The following is a 16,060-nucleotide window of genomic DNA, read 5'->3' as shown; positions in this document are numbered from 1 at the left end:
GCTACCTACCAATGCTACCTCTTCTTCTTCTGTCCCCAAATCCAGGAGCAGTGCAAAACACACTTCAAGAGAAACTCCAGCAGAGTGAGAAAGGTGAGGTAGTGCTCAGCTTCCCTCTCCTCCACCTGCGGAAGCAGCAGATCCCAGTCTCTGAGGGGATGATGCTTCTGAGGAACTACAGAATAAAGCTGATTAGGGCACCTATTTAAAAGATGGGAAAACAAAAACAAACAAAAAACAAACAAACAAAAAAAAAGCCACGAGTTGAAAAGGTCACCAAGGGCAACATTCATCTAAATGAAGAACGCTGTAATGTTGATGTCAGCTGCTAAGCTCAGGCTCCATTTATAGTTGTGGTGGGGGACGGATCAGGACAGAGGACATTTTCTCTTTGACTTCAGGCTCTGATATGAGCTTCTGTCACTTTGCTATCCCAGGCAGCCACTTGTTTCCACTGTGCATGAAGTCCGCACCTGAAGAAAGCAACCAGTGCCAAGGACAGTTTCTAGGTAGAGGCACAGAATTAAATTGTCCATCACATCGAAGAGCCAGCTCCTCTTCCTGAACCAAAACAAACTGAAGGGGAAAAACTCGGATAAGTACTAGGGCAGAAAAACTGCAGTTTAAGCTAAAGGTTCACATTGCCCCAAGAATAAATTTAGGCCAATATGAAAAAGATGACTATCAGTCACAGAGCTCTGGAAGAGACCTTCAGCTGGGAGTAAACTTTAGAAAAAAACAACTGCATCTGAGACATAGAGCCTACTCCATTTATGTAAGGGATTATGCGTAGCTGCATGCAACAGAAAGGTGCAGGGATCCACAGCCCAGGAGGTCCCCCATGTCTTACATTCCTAGATATTGGCCAAATAGAATTTTGCTAAACTTTCCAAATATTTTCCTTCCACAGAAATAACTTTCAAGCTTCAAGGAAGTATGAAGAATCACAGGCTCAAAGACTGATTTTCTCATAAAGTGTCACATCAAAACAGAATGAACATGCTTCTTTGAAACCTTCAGGAAAAGGATCAGTCCCCTAATTTGCCATACTCATGAGTAATAATTTCACTAGCTTGTTTCCAGAGTCCTTTTTCTGTTTGCTATTGCCATTCTTTCTGAAGAAGAAACAGATTCTCAGGGGAACAATAATTAATAGACTCAGTCAAGAAATCATTTCCTCTGGTCCCTCTGCAGTGCTAAATCGCATCAGTCTCCAGGAAACAGAGTAAAGTGTGAGTGCTAAAAACAATCTAAGCCTACTACAAATGGGAGGAAGATGTGTACTGAAGCAATGGAGTGCACACGGATGCCTAAAGGAGCTCAAGAAACAATGTTCTTTTTTTTTCCCCCCACTGTACGATCTTCCTTGGTGCTCAAGTTACACCTACATAGATTTACTAGGACTAGAGGTACATGTGTCAGAGGTCATTTAGAAAGTAAATTAAATACATGTAAGGGTGTATAAACCTATGGGAAGTGTAAGCGAGCCAGGAAACTACCAAACACTCCTGACAAAATATGAAAACACAGGACCAAGAGCGGGTCTGTAGGGTCATCACAGACTCTCCCCAGCACAAGGTCAAACGGCAGACTCAGTTTTGATCCTGAAGCAAGGAAGAGGGACACAAGCATCAAAAGAAGGCAGCAGAAAGCAGGCTGTCACAACTATTATATGATCTGAAAAACTTCTGGATAAATTGCTTTTATGCAGACTCAGCCTATGCACTGTAGAAGAATGCTTCTGCAAGCACAGCTGTGAGTAAAAGTGCATCAGTGCTATTACTGTAAGTTCACCTGTGCTTTACTGATACATATATCTTGGCCCTTGATTTCTTCTCCAAGTTGGTACATTTTTCATTTCCAGAACTAATGCAATTACTTCTGATGCTGTCAAAACTGCAGTTTTCTTTTTTCTTCCTTCTTTTTATTTGAAATTATTTTTGTGGAAAGCTACCCCTGAAAAGGGAGGGGTTTTAAGGAAAAGGATTTCTGAGAAATAATTGTCCAAAACTCACATGTGAGGTCTCAGTAACACAAACACTGAAAATACCACAACAGCCCACAGTCACAATTAGATATGACACCAGCAAATCTAACTTTGCATCAAAACATGACGTGCTGCTACTCTTTTTACAGGATACAAGAAATACTTGTACTCACAAAGAAAAGAATTCAAAATGGGTAACTGAACTTGGTCTCAGCAAGGTAACTTAAGCGTCTTCTAGCAAGGCAAGACAATTTTCTGTTACACCCTCAAGAGGCCAACCAGAAAGCCTGGCTCGCTCGCTCATGTGGCGGTGATGCCCATGACATTTATTAAATACCAGTCATAATGTGGTGATTTGGTAATCTTGCGGTAACCTCGAATGAAATACTTCCAGCAGAAAAAGAAAAAAACCAACAAAACCAAAAAAACACACAATATATACAAACAGCATTAAAGTACAAACAAAACTGTAATACATTGTTTTATATATATATATACACACACGCAAGAGAAAGATACAAAGCAGACATGCTTGTGATTACAAGGATTTATTTTCCTAAAGAAACATCTTTTGAGCATTGCTCCTTGCTAACATATTGGGAAGGCAGGTCTGCACGTTAGCTTGGACTTCAATGTGGCTGTGTCAGCAGGGTTGTTTATAAGCCAGAAAGATTAATATGGATGTGTAACTCAGTCTCCAAGTGTTGCTTTTCAGTGATGCTGAGAGAACAAAGCCATAGCTGAAGTCTTCACAAAGCCATTGGCAATTAGTTGAAAAGACTCAGCATTCACCAAACACAAGAGGATAGGGCTTTTCAACTCTTTTTTGAACGTCAGCACAGCTTCTACACAAGGAACTCTTTTAACAGTCACTCAGAGAGGGCATGCATCAAACACTGGCACATGCTGGCCAAACAGGTGGTGGCCCTGCAGCGACTGGCTGCTAGTGGCAGGACAGAACTCAGGAAGACACCCAACTAAACTATCAGTAAGACTAGAGTGCCCATCCAAAACACCATTATTTTCCTTATTTGAAACAAATGAGAATGCTCCTGTAGCTCAAAGCAGCTCAATGCAGCAGGGCTGGAATAATCCTGACCTTCCGTCTTCACTAGGTTTGCTTATTTATAACATCATTGAGGCTGAAAGCACCACTCATAGGGCTGGGACCATCTGAACTGTGTGCGGCACAACACAGACAAAAAGGACAATCCCAATGCAAAGAAACCTCATCATAAAATGTAACTATAACAGGTGACACGGAATACAGAGCCATTTATTTTCTCACTTCCGATTCAAGCAGAGAAGTCCTGAGGAGATTCAAAGCAAGCTCATGTAAAAGCAACCTCGCAATCAAAAAGACGTGTTCCTTTATCTGCTTATTTAGAGCCAGATTAAGAAACTGCACTTAAGAGTTAAATTTCTGTCCAAATACCTGAATATGCATGGTGATGAGTCACAGTGTTTATTGTTGTGTTGCTCCAGTCACCCCCTGTTTAAGTTGCACTCAAGCTTGCTTTAAGATGTATCCACAAGGATAGGTAGAGGCCAGTTCAAGCAGAATTAAAGAATACAAATAGCGAGACACCTTAATTCCTTATGGTAACTCCATTAACTGCAGATACTTATCCCCAGATAAATGTGACCACCTCTTCTTCCCCTTCCTTTCGCATCCTTAACAGATAAATATCAATTCTACTGAGTGAATAGAAAAATGAGTAGTGTTACCACTAGTGGAAAATAAAACAAAACAACAAAAAAACAAAAGTTTCATGCCAGAAAACAGCAAGATGAATCACCAAGAACATAACAACGTTATCTGTGAAAACCAAGGACATACATACGTACTCCCACCACTATTACCTCTGAATGCACCAAAATGCGTAAACACTTTACAGAAGTTATGTACAAGCTCTGCTCCCATCAGTTTATAAATCTGATTTCATTTAAAACCATGGAACTGACATGCTTAAAAAAGAGAAGGGGCAACACGTTACCCTAGGGATCTGGCATGGTTGCCCAAACAAGGGTATACTCTGTTTCTGATTTGTAGTTAACTAAAATAGCTTTAAGATTACAAGGTATGTTTCAGATCAACAGTTTCCTTTCAAATATTCAACTCCACCTGTGTGCTGATTGTCAGAAAGAAAATAAAATGTTTGCAATTTGCCTTTAAGAAACACATATTTTTAACACTAGTATTTCTAGTACAGCACACACCACTATCAGTTTATACAAAAAGAACTCCAAATTTTTGCAGTATACATTGTCAATGATTTTAAAGGAAATTTATAGGACATGCTGCTTTAATGAAATCAGTAACAGAAACAGGATTTAAACATCCTCCTGACCACAGGAGAACTAATGAAGTCCTGAGAACTAAAAATACTGATAAAAGGTGTTTGACAAAATTCCATGTTCTCAACTGTAATAATTATACAGGACATAACAACAGTATACAAGGCACTTTAGGGAGAAAAGGACCAATTATTCCACAATTTGAGTTTTCATTATAAGTTACTGGCTGGATTACTGGGGGGGAATGGAACACAACCAAACAAAAACCAACAAAAACACCCCCAAAAAAACCAACCACCCCCCACCCCACCCCAATTCAAAAATCCCCTGAGCTTCGAGAACCTAAAACAAACCTCAGAGATACAAGTTAACCCAGGAATTTCCAACAGATGTTTCAGATGCCTGCACTGAAGAAAGAGGTACTACCACGTAAGTTATTTTTTGTCCTGGGGAGCAGAGGGGAGCGCATGGAGCTGCACACACAGAATGATGTGGCAGAAGTGAGGCCATGTATCAACGGAAAAGGAAAAAGGAAAAAACTTATTTTAAACAAAGACCTCACAAGCAACTCGGAGAATACACTGAAACCATCCCTACCCTTGTCAAGCAGCCATGCGAATGCTGGGATTTTCAGAAGCAATGTTTGAAATCTGCATTCAGTGAAGATGAAGTTTGTTTCACTCCAGACTTCAGTGTGAGCAAAGTTGCAGCATTTCAGAAAACTTTAGATAGTGCATTTGTAAGTAAACAACACATTCATCCCTGTAAAATGAAACCTTGACTAGCACCCTTAAGAGAAGAACGGTGTTAGATAAGAGATCAAACATACAAGTGTCTCAAACACACAAGACTAACACACACAATGCGGTAACAATCCGTACAAGACAAGCGGGTAAACAAAAGGAATAATTTTAACGTCAACCTTCTACATCTTTGCAGCTGAAGCCCTCCAGCACAAGTGAATTTGAAGGGTTCAAACAAAAGCCCCACCTTGCAAAATGACACCAGCAAAATCAAAAGGAATATAGTTGACAAAGGAGTACAGTATGATCTCAGTTCTAACAAACCTATCTTAGAGAACATATGTTAGCAAATTAAATATGAACACACACACCCATAACTTGGAAGAAGTGGAAACCCTGCTATTTCCTGTGACTTCTAATGAAAGGGATGACCTAATGTGCAAAACCTCACACATTAAAGTAAATAATTATCAATTGCCAATTGTTATATTTATTATAACACCAAAGATGTAGTAAAGACTAGAAAACTGATTTAAAATGGTAAATATTCCACTAGAAACAATACAGGATCGGCTGGGTTGATAATGTGCTCTACCAAGTGTTTTAATGACATCGTTTTGGACAACCTATACAGCATCTATTTTTCACAATGGTTCATTTTCTCACTTTCTTGCAAGAGACAGAATTTAAGAGAACTTTAAAAAAAAGCAATAAACAAAAAACCACCCTCAGGAACATGTTACTAAAGGAAAGGAATTCAGTGATGTTTCTTCACTTGCAATTCCTTTTTCAGGCATGAATTCTACATAAAGGGCAAGTAATTTAAACAAGTGGTAGAAAATGAGCCAGATACAAGTAAACTCTGCTTAATGCCACATGCAAGTTAAGGTAATAGGTACCACATTATAGTCATAGATAATAACTGCAAGGGATCTTCCTGGCAGTAATATTTTTTGCCAAACAGTTTGGGGTTATGCTCAAGAGACGGAAAAAAAACTCAGTAGCTTGCTAGTCATCAGATCTACTCTCAGTGTGCATTTCAATTACTCTCTATTTACTCCAAGGACTAAAATACTGCCCTTCACCATTTTCAGCCCTGCAGAGCAGAAAGGGAGGTGCAACTGCCTTGCAAGAGTTTTGCTGCACAGTAACAATTACTGAGTATTTTGTATGGGCAACACCACATAAGAAATTAAAAAAAAAAATAAAATAAAAAGCAGCACAGCCCAAGGTTTCAGCTGGCTAAGTGTACGGGACTGGCTCCTAGCAAAGGCACCTTTTCACATTCAGCTATAAAAACCTAAAAGTCACTGAAAGACAACAAATTTGAGACTCCAAAGTGCCATTTTTTTCCCCATCACTTCAAAGGACATGTCTGAATGGCACCGTGACATATTTACAGGCATAAAAATAGGTGTTGCTTACCTGCATTTGAGAAAGCCTGCAGCAATGCAAACAGAATAGATAACTTTAAATGGATGACGGAAATGCGTAAATGAAAAGGGATACAAAATGGTGTGCCACACAGTGGAAAAACCCAAATTCATCCCACTGCTGGAAGACTCACAATCCTGACTCCAGTTCAGTCTAATTTACAGACTAGCAGGTACGATATGACAACCTTAATTTATAGCCAGAAATGCTGTTCCAGCACTGAAGGATTTAAGTACTCTCCAACCATTATATACCCTCTCCAGAAGGAAAATACATGATTCTGTTCAGTAACACTGACAGACAAATTGTCCAAATTCATTCAGAAAGACTCAATAAAGGAAGTCTCCCAGACTTCTCATATCAAGGAAGGCTTTCCCACAGTGCTATCAGATAATTAAAGACTTGCAAGGACCACTTCCAATGCCATGAACCACATGTACTGCAATAACTATCCTCCATTAGAGAGCTCACAGCAGGGAGAATTTCCAAAAAAAATAATTAGCCAGAAGGTAAATCATCAGCTGATCAGCGATCAGAAAGGACAAGAGCATCTCTTTTGTAAATAAACGTAAGCAACTCACACTCTCCTTGTTAAATTTAGTAACAAAAACATTTGACAGAGTAACGTACAACTACGAAGGACTCAGTTTGTTCTTTTTTACCCCTTTTCTGTGATTCTGATGGAGATTAATTCTGCCCTGTTGCAACACTTTTATCATCTGACATTCTCATAGAATTTGACATTGCTTCACACAGGCTGTGCAGTCATGCATGGAAAAACCTGACTGAAATGCAGACGCATTCTGGATGAAGACAGGTAAGGCGGCAGTGAAGTTCTCAACTTTGCATTTAATTAGTCTGTTTTCCCGTGGCCTTAAGACTAAATTTAAGACTTACATCAATCTAAAATCAAACCTCCTGAATACATTTCAGGACAATTGCATGCAAAAAAAAAAAAAAAAAACAAAGAAAAAGAAAGAAAGAAAGAAAGAAAGATCCATAACTATTTATAGAGGAATTCATATTGAGGCTCCTCATTAATCCTGAAAACAAAGTTCATCACTAGCAACTTCATTTCTTCCAGCTAGAACATCCAACTGTTGGCTCCACACATCCACAAGAAAGCAGAGGAGCCCAGAACAATGCACAGGCAAGATCCTTGCCTGACAGAAAAAACTGTGTGCTTTGAAACTCAAACTGAGCAGGAGTTCACTTTCTGCTGAAGAGGAACTACAAACTGCCTCTGTAAAATGCAACGGCTTTAAATCCAAAACTGCCAGGGCATGCTGACAACAGGACTGACTCACAGGCTCGTGTGACACCGCATGGGAGTAGGTGAAATCTTTTGCCTTTTGCTCCTGGATGGCTTAGGCTTCTGTACCTCATGCAGAACTGGAAGCGATGGATGCAATGCTCAGCTGCTACATGGTGCTGCATCTCTACTAGCAACAGTCTCCAGTGCTCCTCCAACAGTTGTCCAGGCATGCAGCACCACGGCAATTCAACTCAGAGGTTACAAGGACACAGGTCAGCAGATGAATCTCCTATTCCAGAGCTGAACAGTAGTGTTACAGTGCACTGCCTGTCACCCAGATGATGTTAAGAGGTATGCAGGTGTACATCATATATTTCCAGTGAAAATATGTCATTGAGATATGTACATCTTCCAAAGACCTGGATATGTGACATCTCTCACTGGAAAAGCATCTCCTGAGGTTCATGTTTGCTTCTCGTGGCTTGAAAGAAACCACCCGGTTATTGCTTCTACCCTTACCTTTGCAAGACACTGCAGACAGCGCAAGAACTAAGAGATTCCGCAGCTGCAACTCTGAAAGGCCTCCACTAAAAAGCCAAGTCATGTGCCTTCTCTTCTACCACCTGTTTCTACCACTTGCCCAGATGTGCTCAGATGCTGGAATGGGCTATGAACCAGAGTACGAAAGCACTTAAAAGGAAAGACCACAGAAAGAGACATCTGGGAGAGGAAGCAATCAGGGGGTTCCCCAATCACTCAAATATCTCTGCTTGCAAACCAACAAAATCTCCGACATTCTGCCACAAGCTCCTCAGTACTGTACTCTGTACTAAAATAAATCACTTGCTTTTATTTAACATAACGTCCATAGAAATGGGGAGTATTTCCAGCATTCAATTACGTGCAGCTACAAAAGCCTTTTATAATCACAATATGCAAATATTAATGACAGCCTGCAATGATATAGGACACAGACAATTTACCACAGAGGAAAAAAGGAAACATTTAAGGCCACAGTACCAATTAAAGGATGTTTTGCCCAGAGGGTCACTGGAATGCGAGACAATTTGCCAAGGGAAACAGAGGGTGTGGCCTCTGCACAAAGCTGGACTCAACATCTGTTTCAAGAGCGGGACATACTTCAGCAAGAACAGGACCAAGCTGTAAGTACCTATGGTTTTCTTCCTACACAATTTGTTTATGGGTTTGGTTTTCATACAGATAGCACTACATACTATGTTCTTTCAAGACCCCACCTGTCAAGTATGAAAGTATTTCCAAGTTTCGAAGCAAGCTTAATATCCATCTATCAAACGATGATCTTCACATTCTTTTCCACAGCTTGTGTTTAAACAACAAACTGCTTTTCAAGCCTCAGGATATTTATTAATAGGACCAGACTGGAAAAAGTACAGTAATCTACTCAAATGAGAATTTCAGCTTGCAAGGATACTGAATCTATACGCCAAGTCACGTATAGATGAGCATAACAGGAGCTTTTACAAACTAACAGGCAAAAGGAGAAAATAATCAACATCAAACACAACCCAATCTTGGTCTCTCAATCAAATCTAACAACTCAGACAATGCAATCAACTCTAACTATGTAAACCTTTATAAATATTATACCCTTATCAACACTGAAAGAAAATAACTGCAAGGTTCAGGATATACCGACACTTGGGCCAAAGTTTGGGCGCTACCCACCAGGTACCTATAGACATACTTAGCCATTCAAGATGCTTGATTTAAAAAAATAAACAGTGAAGACTGGCTCTAGTATAGTGGAAGTACACAGCACAGCAGCGATTATAAAAATCATAGGGTCATCTACCTTCAAGGCAGCATAGCAAAGGTGATTGATAACCAGATTCAGATAAAGTAATGCACAAAAATATAAGACATTACTGAAAAGTAAACAGTTCAATCATATGATGAAATATCAAACGGCCTCCAGTATAATTTCCAAAGATTCATTTGCCTGCTGCAAAAATGTACAGCATCCAAGAATGAAATAACATCAGTTTATCTTACAGGTAGTTATGATCAGCACTTGCTCTTCCTGCATACCTGAGAGCACCAAGGCCCGAACAAACCCAGACTTTACTTATGTTGTCCTTAGCAACTGAACGCTACTACCATCTATTTAAGTTGTAACATTCAATTCTCCATTAGCAATTCCTAATGCTTTCTGATTTATGGAGGATAAATTCAGGAAATTCTTTTAACTGTGCACTGTCAATAATGCTTAGATAGCAATCATTAGAAAAACATTACTTATTTTTCTTTTTGAGTCAGCCATGCCCACTAAGACCCTGGTATCTCCCAAGGGAGCATTAATACTTGACACCCCTTTAGAGAAACTCGGTATGAACCATGTGGATTCATCAGCTACGACTTGCTACAGAAAGGTTGCCAAATTCTTCTTGTAAGCAATATAATGCATGCACACCTCCTTTATTCCCTAGATGAGAAAAAGCCATTGCACTGCACGGACTGATATGGCTTTCTACATTCTCAAGTGCCGCAGAAAGGCAGGAATAGTGTAAAATTCGAATGCTGAGTACATCTTTTCCAAGCCACTGAGAGTTCAGCTGTATTTCTACTGCAGGTACAGGTATTGCATTAGAACAAGAGCAGCAAACGGCTCTTGCACAAGTATACTACTCTGCGAACGGCAGAGGTACTTGGCAGACAAATGAAAGAAGTTCAGAAGCGGTCAAAAAACCCTGTAAGCCTGACATGTAAAACAGATAATTTCTTAAGTGTCCTTTTAATTCTAAGTAAATTAAATTTTGAAAAGCTGTGGCTAGCAAAACTACTTTACTATTTTTAAGTCAATAAAAACAAATCTCTCAAGCAAGTAGCCTCCTTCACAGTACTATGCAGACACTCAGGCATACAAGGTAACTGATTAGCAGCTGAAGATAAATAAAAGTAGAACCAACTATCTAAACATATCTGTGACCTCAATCATCTTCCATTTACACAGCTTTGCTCTTCAGGCTGAAAGAAGTATAAAAATGTGCCCACGTGAATTTCAAAAAGGTTCCGTGAAAACGAACCGAGATACAAACATCAGGCTGTGAGGGGAATACTGACCACATGGAGTCGAACGTTTTCACTTCAGGGTAGCTCTGTATCAAACCACCTTCACATCTGAACAACTTTAAAAGATTAGCATGTGTTTCCACATGCCAGTCCATTTAGGAAGAAAAGTATTTCTGCAGAAAAACAAATAATAATAATAAAAAAAAAAGGACCAGAGAGGAGCCTTGCTCAAAAATCACCAAAAAGGAACACAACAGAGACTGAAATCCTCAGTTCTCATCTTGCACTTCATCTGCATGGCTAACCCTCCTTCCAGGCACAGGTTGCTGATTTTGGCCACATATGACCTTGCTGCTCAGACAGGCTTCCTCAGCATCACGAGCTCAAAACCTCAGCCATCCAGCAGCTTTATAAAACACTATTGCTGGTTGATTACATTCCCTCTTTGAGAAAGAAAATCAGCGTAAACTGTACCAGGGAAACATACCACCACATCAGAGCAATATGATTGTGTGCCTCTGAATAAAAACACTGAAACTCCACTCACACAGAGTTTTATTAAACAGCACCTTTGTAAATACTATTACAAGAATCATAACTGCACTGCAGTGATGGATTATAGTACGTAAAGACAGGCAGAGAAATTGAATAGAAGGAAAGCTTTACATTCTGCTGTGTATAGACAGGATGGCCACTTTCTTCATACTTTAGGCAACCTCTATTCCGGGCCAGTACCCAGGGACAGACCAATATGACCACATCAGCATGGGTCTGCACCTGACCTAGCAAACCTTGCCAAACTCAAACTGCATCTGCCCCACCTTTTCTCCTGCACACATGAGAGGAAAGATGCTCATATCCATGTGTGTGTGGAAAGCCCCAGGAATACATCAAGAGTTCAAGCGCTGTAAAAAAGATGACCTGATATGAATTGAAATCTACATTCTGCAACTTTTTTAAAGCCCGTGACACACACAAGAGCTCTTCATTTTCTGACTTCCCCCCATCCCAGCACTTTGGCATTAACTGCTCCGCATAGCAGAGAACAGCTGGCTGGACTCACTTCAGGTTCCATCAATCCCAATCAAAGCTTGGCCTTGGTGTTCACTATTGAGCGACAAATAGTGCTCATTTCCTATATTTATATATAGGAATATATATATATATATTCAAATGTTGCAAAAGCGTAAGCATGAATCATCACCGACACTGGGAATTTCACCCAAATGAAGAATGAAGGATTGAGCTCAATAGCCATCGGAGATCATATTCCTCCAGCAAAAGATCCAATGAGCATGAAGTCAGCATAAGCCCCTGCTGAATAAAATCTAAGAGTCAGATGCCAGAGATTTCACATTAACCATACCTCTGCTACTAATTCTCTAGCTTGCTTATCTGATGAAGTTAGAAGGTTTCTTCACAATTTCCTAATTTGAAAACGGCACCTACAGAGTGATTTAAATTTTTTGAAGGACATAACTCTGCCTTTGAGTACTCAGAATATGAGAAAATAAGCAGCTACCTCCCATGGAGCAGAGACGTTGTAAGTTTCAGAGCGCAGTGGGCAAGAACTTATTCTCATACTGAGTACTGCCTGAATCCCGCAGCCTTTCCTCCACCTCACCAAACCTGACTGCAAGTGTACACTATGGCTGATCTGGATATGCACCAGTCTGGTCTGCTCCTGCACTGCTTCTTGCCAGTCAGCACACTAGGAAGAAAAAGAAACCAGACAAATGGTCTAGGTGACAGCAGCACACTTATTAGTCCTGTAAGATAAATTACTTGTAGGATTTCCTGCAATCACAGTAATAAAAGTGGTCTGCTTGCGGCATGTAATTTTGTTGTTAAAATCCACGACTTGAGCTGAAGGCTCAAGTCATCAGCCAATGTGTCTTGAAATCAGAAAGGCAAGAAATTCTCTTGAAAAGTGGATTCTTGCAAAACGCAAGTAAGCCCACAGGAGGATATCAGTGCTCGGGTCCTCCTCACAAGATTTTTACAGTTCTAGCTTACAGTTGTACAGTGTCAACACACATATCTCACTATTCCATTTTGAATTATTCCATAATGTAATTGTTACAAGTAAAAATTAGCATCGCTAAAACTAGAACATCAGAGGAAAATGTCTGTTATCCTCTTTTTAACTCCCTCTATGCTCCAGAAGGCATTCTGAAGTTCACTAGTGTCATAGTTTCCCCTCACAAACTGTTCCTTTTGTTTCCTCCATCCTTCCACACAGACTGATGGATTTAAGATGGTAACAGCAAGCAGCAAGTCTGCTCACCACACCAGCAAAGGGTCAGCTGGGCGCAGGCTGGGCCAACGCACAAGACACGACAATGCCCCAAATACTGCTGGAGGCAGGGAAAAACCCTTCTTTTCCCAAAATACTCTCCGACATCTGAATTGGCAGTGACGTCATTGTCAGCAATGGATTCAGAGGGTTAAACCAACTCATAGTTGCGTCCTCCAGGGACCCACGCATCCCTTCTGCTCTGGCTGCCAGAACTCCCAATTTTTGGCCACAAAGAAGAGTCTCGCATCTTCTCTTCAGATGAATCCCCCACAGTACCCCACAGGTCATGGCAGCTGCTTCCAAATCCCAGCTCCTCCCCATTTTCTCATATTCTCTGGTTAGAGACAGCCAGAATTTCCTCATCAGGGCAAACGTTCCTTCCCTTCAGGGAAATCCCTTCTGGTAAGTGTTTCAAGATAAAACAAGATTAAAGATGCTACGCCAAGATTAAAACAGCTATACCCAAACCAGATCATACTTCAAGCTTCTTGCTTTGGACCACTGAGGGGCCAGTTGGCTGGGCAACACCTGAGGCTATTTTGAGGCTTTTCCTTCACATATGCAAAAAATTGCATTTCAAGTTATCAATGGATCAATGGATCTCTTAAAGGAAGTACAATATTGCATTCTAGTGTTTTAGCCAAAATACACAAAGCAGGTTTTAATTGCCCCATTAAACTGCTGCTAAAAAGAAAAAAAAAAAAAGCTAACCCAAACCCCCAAAAAAACCCACCAACAAAAAAACCCATATGCATTTAGGAACCAACAGCATGAAATCTCAAGTCAAAAAGGTGACCATCCTTCTCAATGAAATAATTTGAAAAATGTTCCTGGAACATCGGGAGGTCTTACTATCAGCTATAACCACCACAATAGCAAAACCAGCTTGTAAATCAGAGTGAATTCAGCTGGAGGAGTAGCGGGCAGGTAAAAATAATCTAGGTCTAAATATTAAAGGGTACAGCTTGTCCAGGCAAGACACAGCAAGGATGAGATATTATTTAACTTTCTACAAGTTTTCTTAAAAATACTATACGGATATAAATATGAGAAAGGGAGAAGAGGTCTCTGGGCTGGTGAAAAGGTATTAGAAGGGGAAAAAAAATTGTTTCTGTGACTCGGAGTAAGTTAACTTTTTTTTTCCCCCCTCCCCTCCTCCCCCTTCTTTTAACTACTCTCCTTCAGCAAGATATTTTTTATTCATTTTCACTAGCTGATTTCTTTTAACCGACTTTTCACTGAACAAAATGGTTAAAATTATCTCTTTGCCTACTGGAACTTTTTGGTGAGTCAACACCTAAGACGAGTTCAAAGCAGAACCGTGATATAATTATCAGTCATCCCACTCACAATATATGCTGGATCAAACGCACTATAGGTTATGTGATCATCCCCACAGACACTACAGTCTTTATTAAGTCTTTGCTTGTATAAGCTATGCTTGCAAATACGCCATGAAGCTTCAGAATAGCAATGGCGTCCCTGTAGGTTTACAGCTACATTATCATGTTGCACTGGCAGCACTGCACTGCAGAGCCAGGGAGCTGGTATAGAGAGGACTCCATGTCCAAACCAGACAAATTTCAGAAGCTTACGCTCAAGCTGACTCTAGCTAGGTCCCAAGTCTTGAATACCCTCCAGGCACCGGGCAGCACCAGGAGCACATCCCCCAGTTCAGCATCACCTGAACAAACGCCGCCGTTTCCCACATTCCGGGACTGCTCAGAGACATGAACCAAGGCAGGCGAGTGGGGAAGACTGGGAGATTCCCTTCAAATGCACACTGCTGAGCTGAACCAAGATGCTAATGCAGATGCTTCCTCATGCACTTTTATGAAAATCACTAAACTTTTAATTATTGGTCCCAAAAAGCAGAATTTCTTCTGCCAAAAAATTAATTGCTACTAAATACTAGAACTGTATATTTTTTATTTCACAGTTATCAAAACAATCCATGAACTTGATTTGTATTTACACCACAAAATTATTGAAAGTTAACAAGAATATTACTAAATTACATTTTAGCAGTAATTACTAAGGCCTCAATCCAACAAAGCTCTAAAGTCTTAGCTTATCCGCAGGTCAACAAGCATTTGTTTTCAATTAGGCTGTTCACAGACTTCACATTAAGCGTATGCATGGATAACACACAGCATCCAGGCTCATATTCTCCAAGAAAACCAGCAACATCATCTGCAAAAATCACCTACCTCCTAGATGTATCTATGTGTGGTTACTTTATTATTGCAATATATCTTTAAAACGGTAAAAAATAATTTATTTTAAAGTATTATTCTTAGGTGCACAGTTTCCCCTTTGCTGCAAGATCGAGCAATCAAAGAACAGTGTTTTTTCAACAGTGGTAATGGTCATCTGAGGCAGCCAGCCACCCTCTTTTTTGGTTGGGTTTTTTTTTTTTTCTTTTTTTTTCTCTTCCCACGCCTGCTGACCTGAACTTAATGCACTATCTGCTGCCGGCAAGAAAATGGACTGATACCCAACTGACAGAAACAATAACGTGTTTGTAACTAGCAGTTAATAGTAGACTGACAAGTACAATCACAGGAAGTAATAAAAGTTTCATGGAGCTAGCATGGGACGTGACCAGCACTGCTCTGCCATGTGTCTAAATATGAATGGGGCAATTCTCCCATTAAATTAAGAGGTCCCAATTCATTTGATGCATGATAACTAGTTTCCCAGTAAAATCATCATCACTACTCATACATGATACAAAATGTATTTGCTTCTGCGTAACTATTGTAGCACACATGCCGTTACCTCTAAAAACTGCAGTGTTACTACACTGTATCTATAGTTGAGTGGGTATAAGATTATTAACACAACGGACATGAACTGCCCCCCGAGAAAACAAAACAAACAAACAAACAAAAAAAAAGAGCAACCAAAAACTTATCAACCCATGCCGGCAATACTGGCTGCGGTGCTCCCCAGGACCAGAAAAGCAAGCCTGCTCTGACAGCTCCTGCATA

At 40.2% G+C, this 16,060-nt stretch overlaps 1 protein-coding gene across 4 annotated transcripts in view; it reads right to left on the bottom strand.

Annotated features, from left to right (window-relative positions):
* The window catches only part of ARHGAP6 (Rho GTPase activating protein 6), a 336,203-nt gene that overhangs the window by 150,251 nt on the left and 169,892 nt on the right, over positions 1-16,060 (bottom strand). The gene's annotated exons all lie outside the window — the stretch shown is intronic.

The sequence above is a fragment of the Falco biarmicus genome, chromosome 2 (assembly GCF_023638135.1).
Source record: "Falco biarmicus isolate bFalBia1 chromosome 2, bFalBia1.pri, whole genome shotgun sequence".
NCBI lineage: Eukaryota > Metazoa > Chordata > Aves > Falconiformes > Falconidae > Falco > Falco biarmicus.
This window is presented reverse-complemented; position numbering and strand designations above follow the sequence as displayed.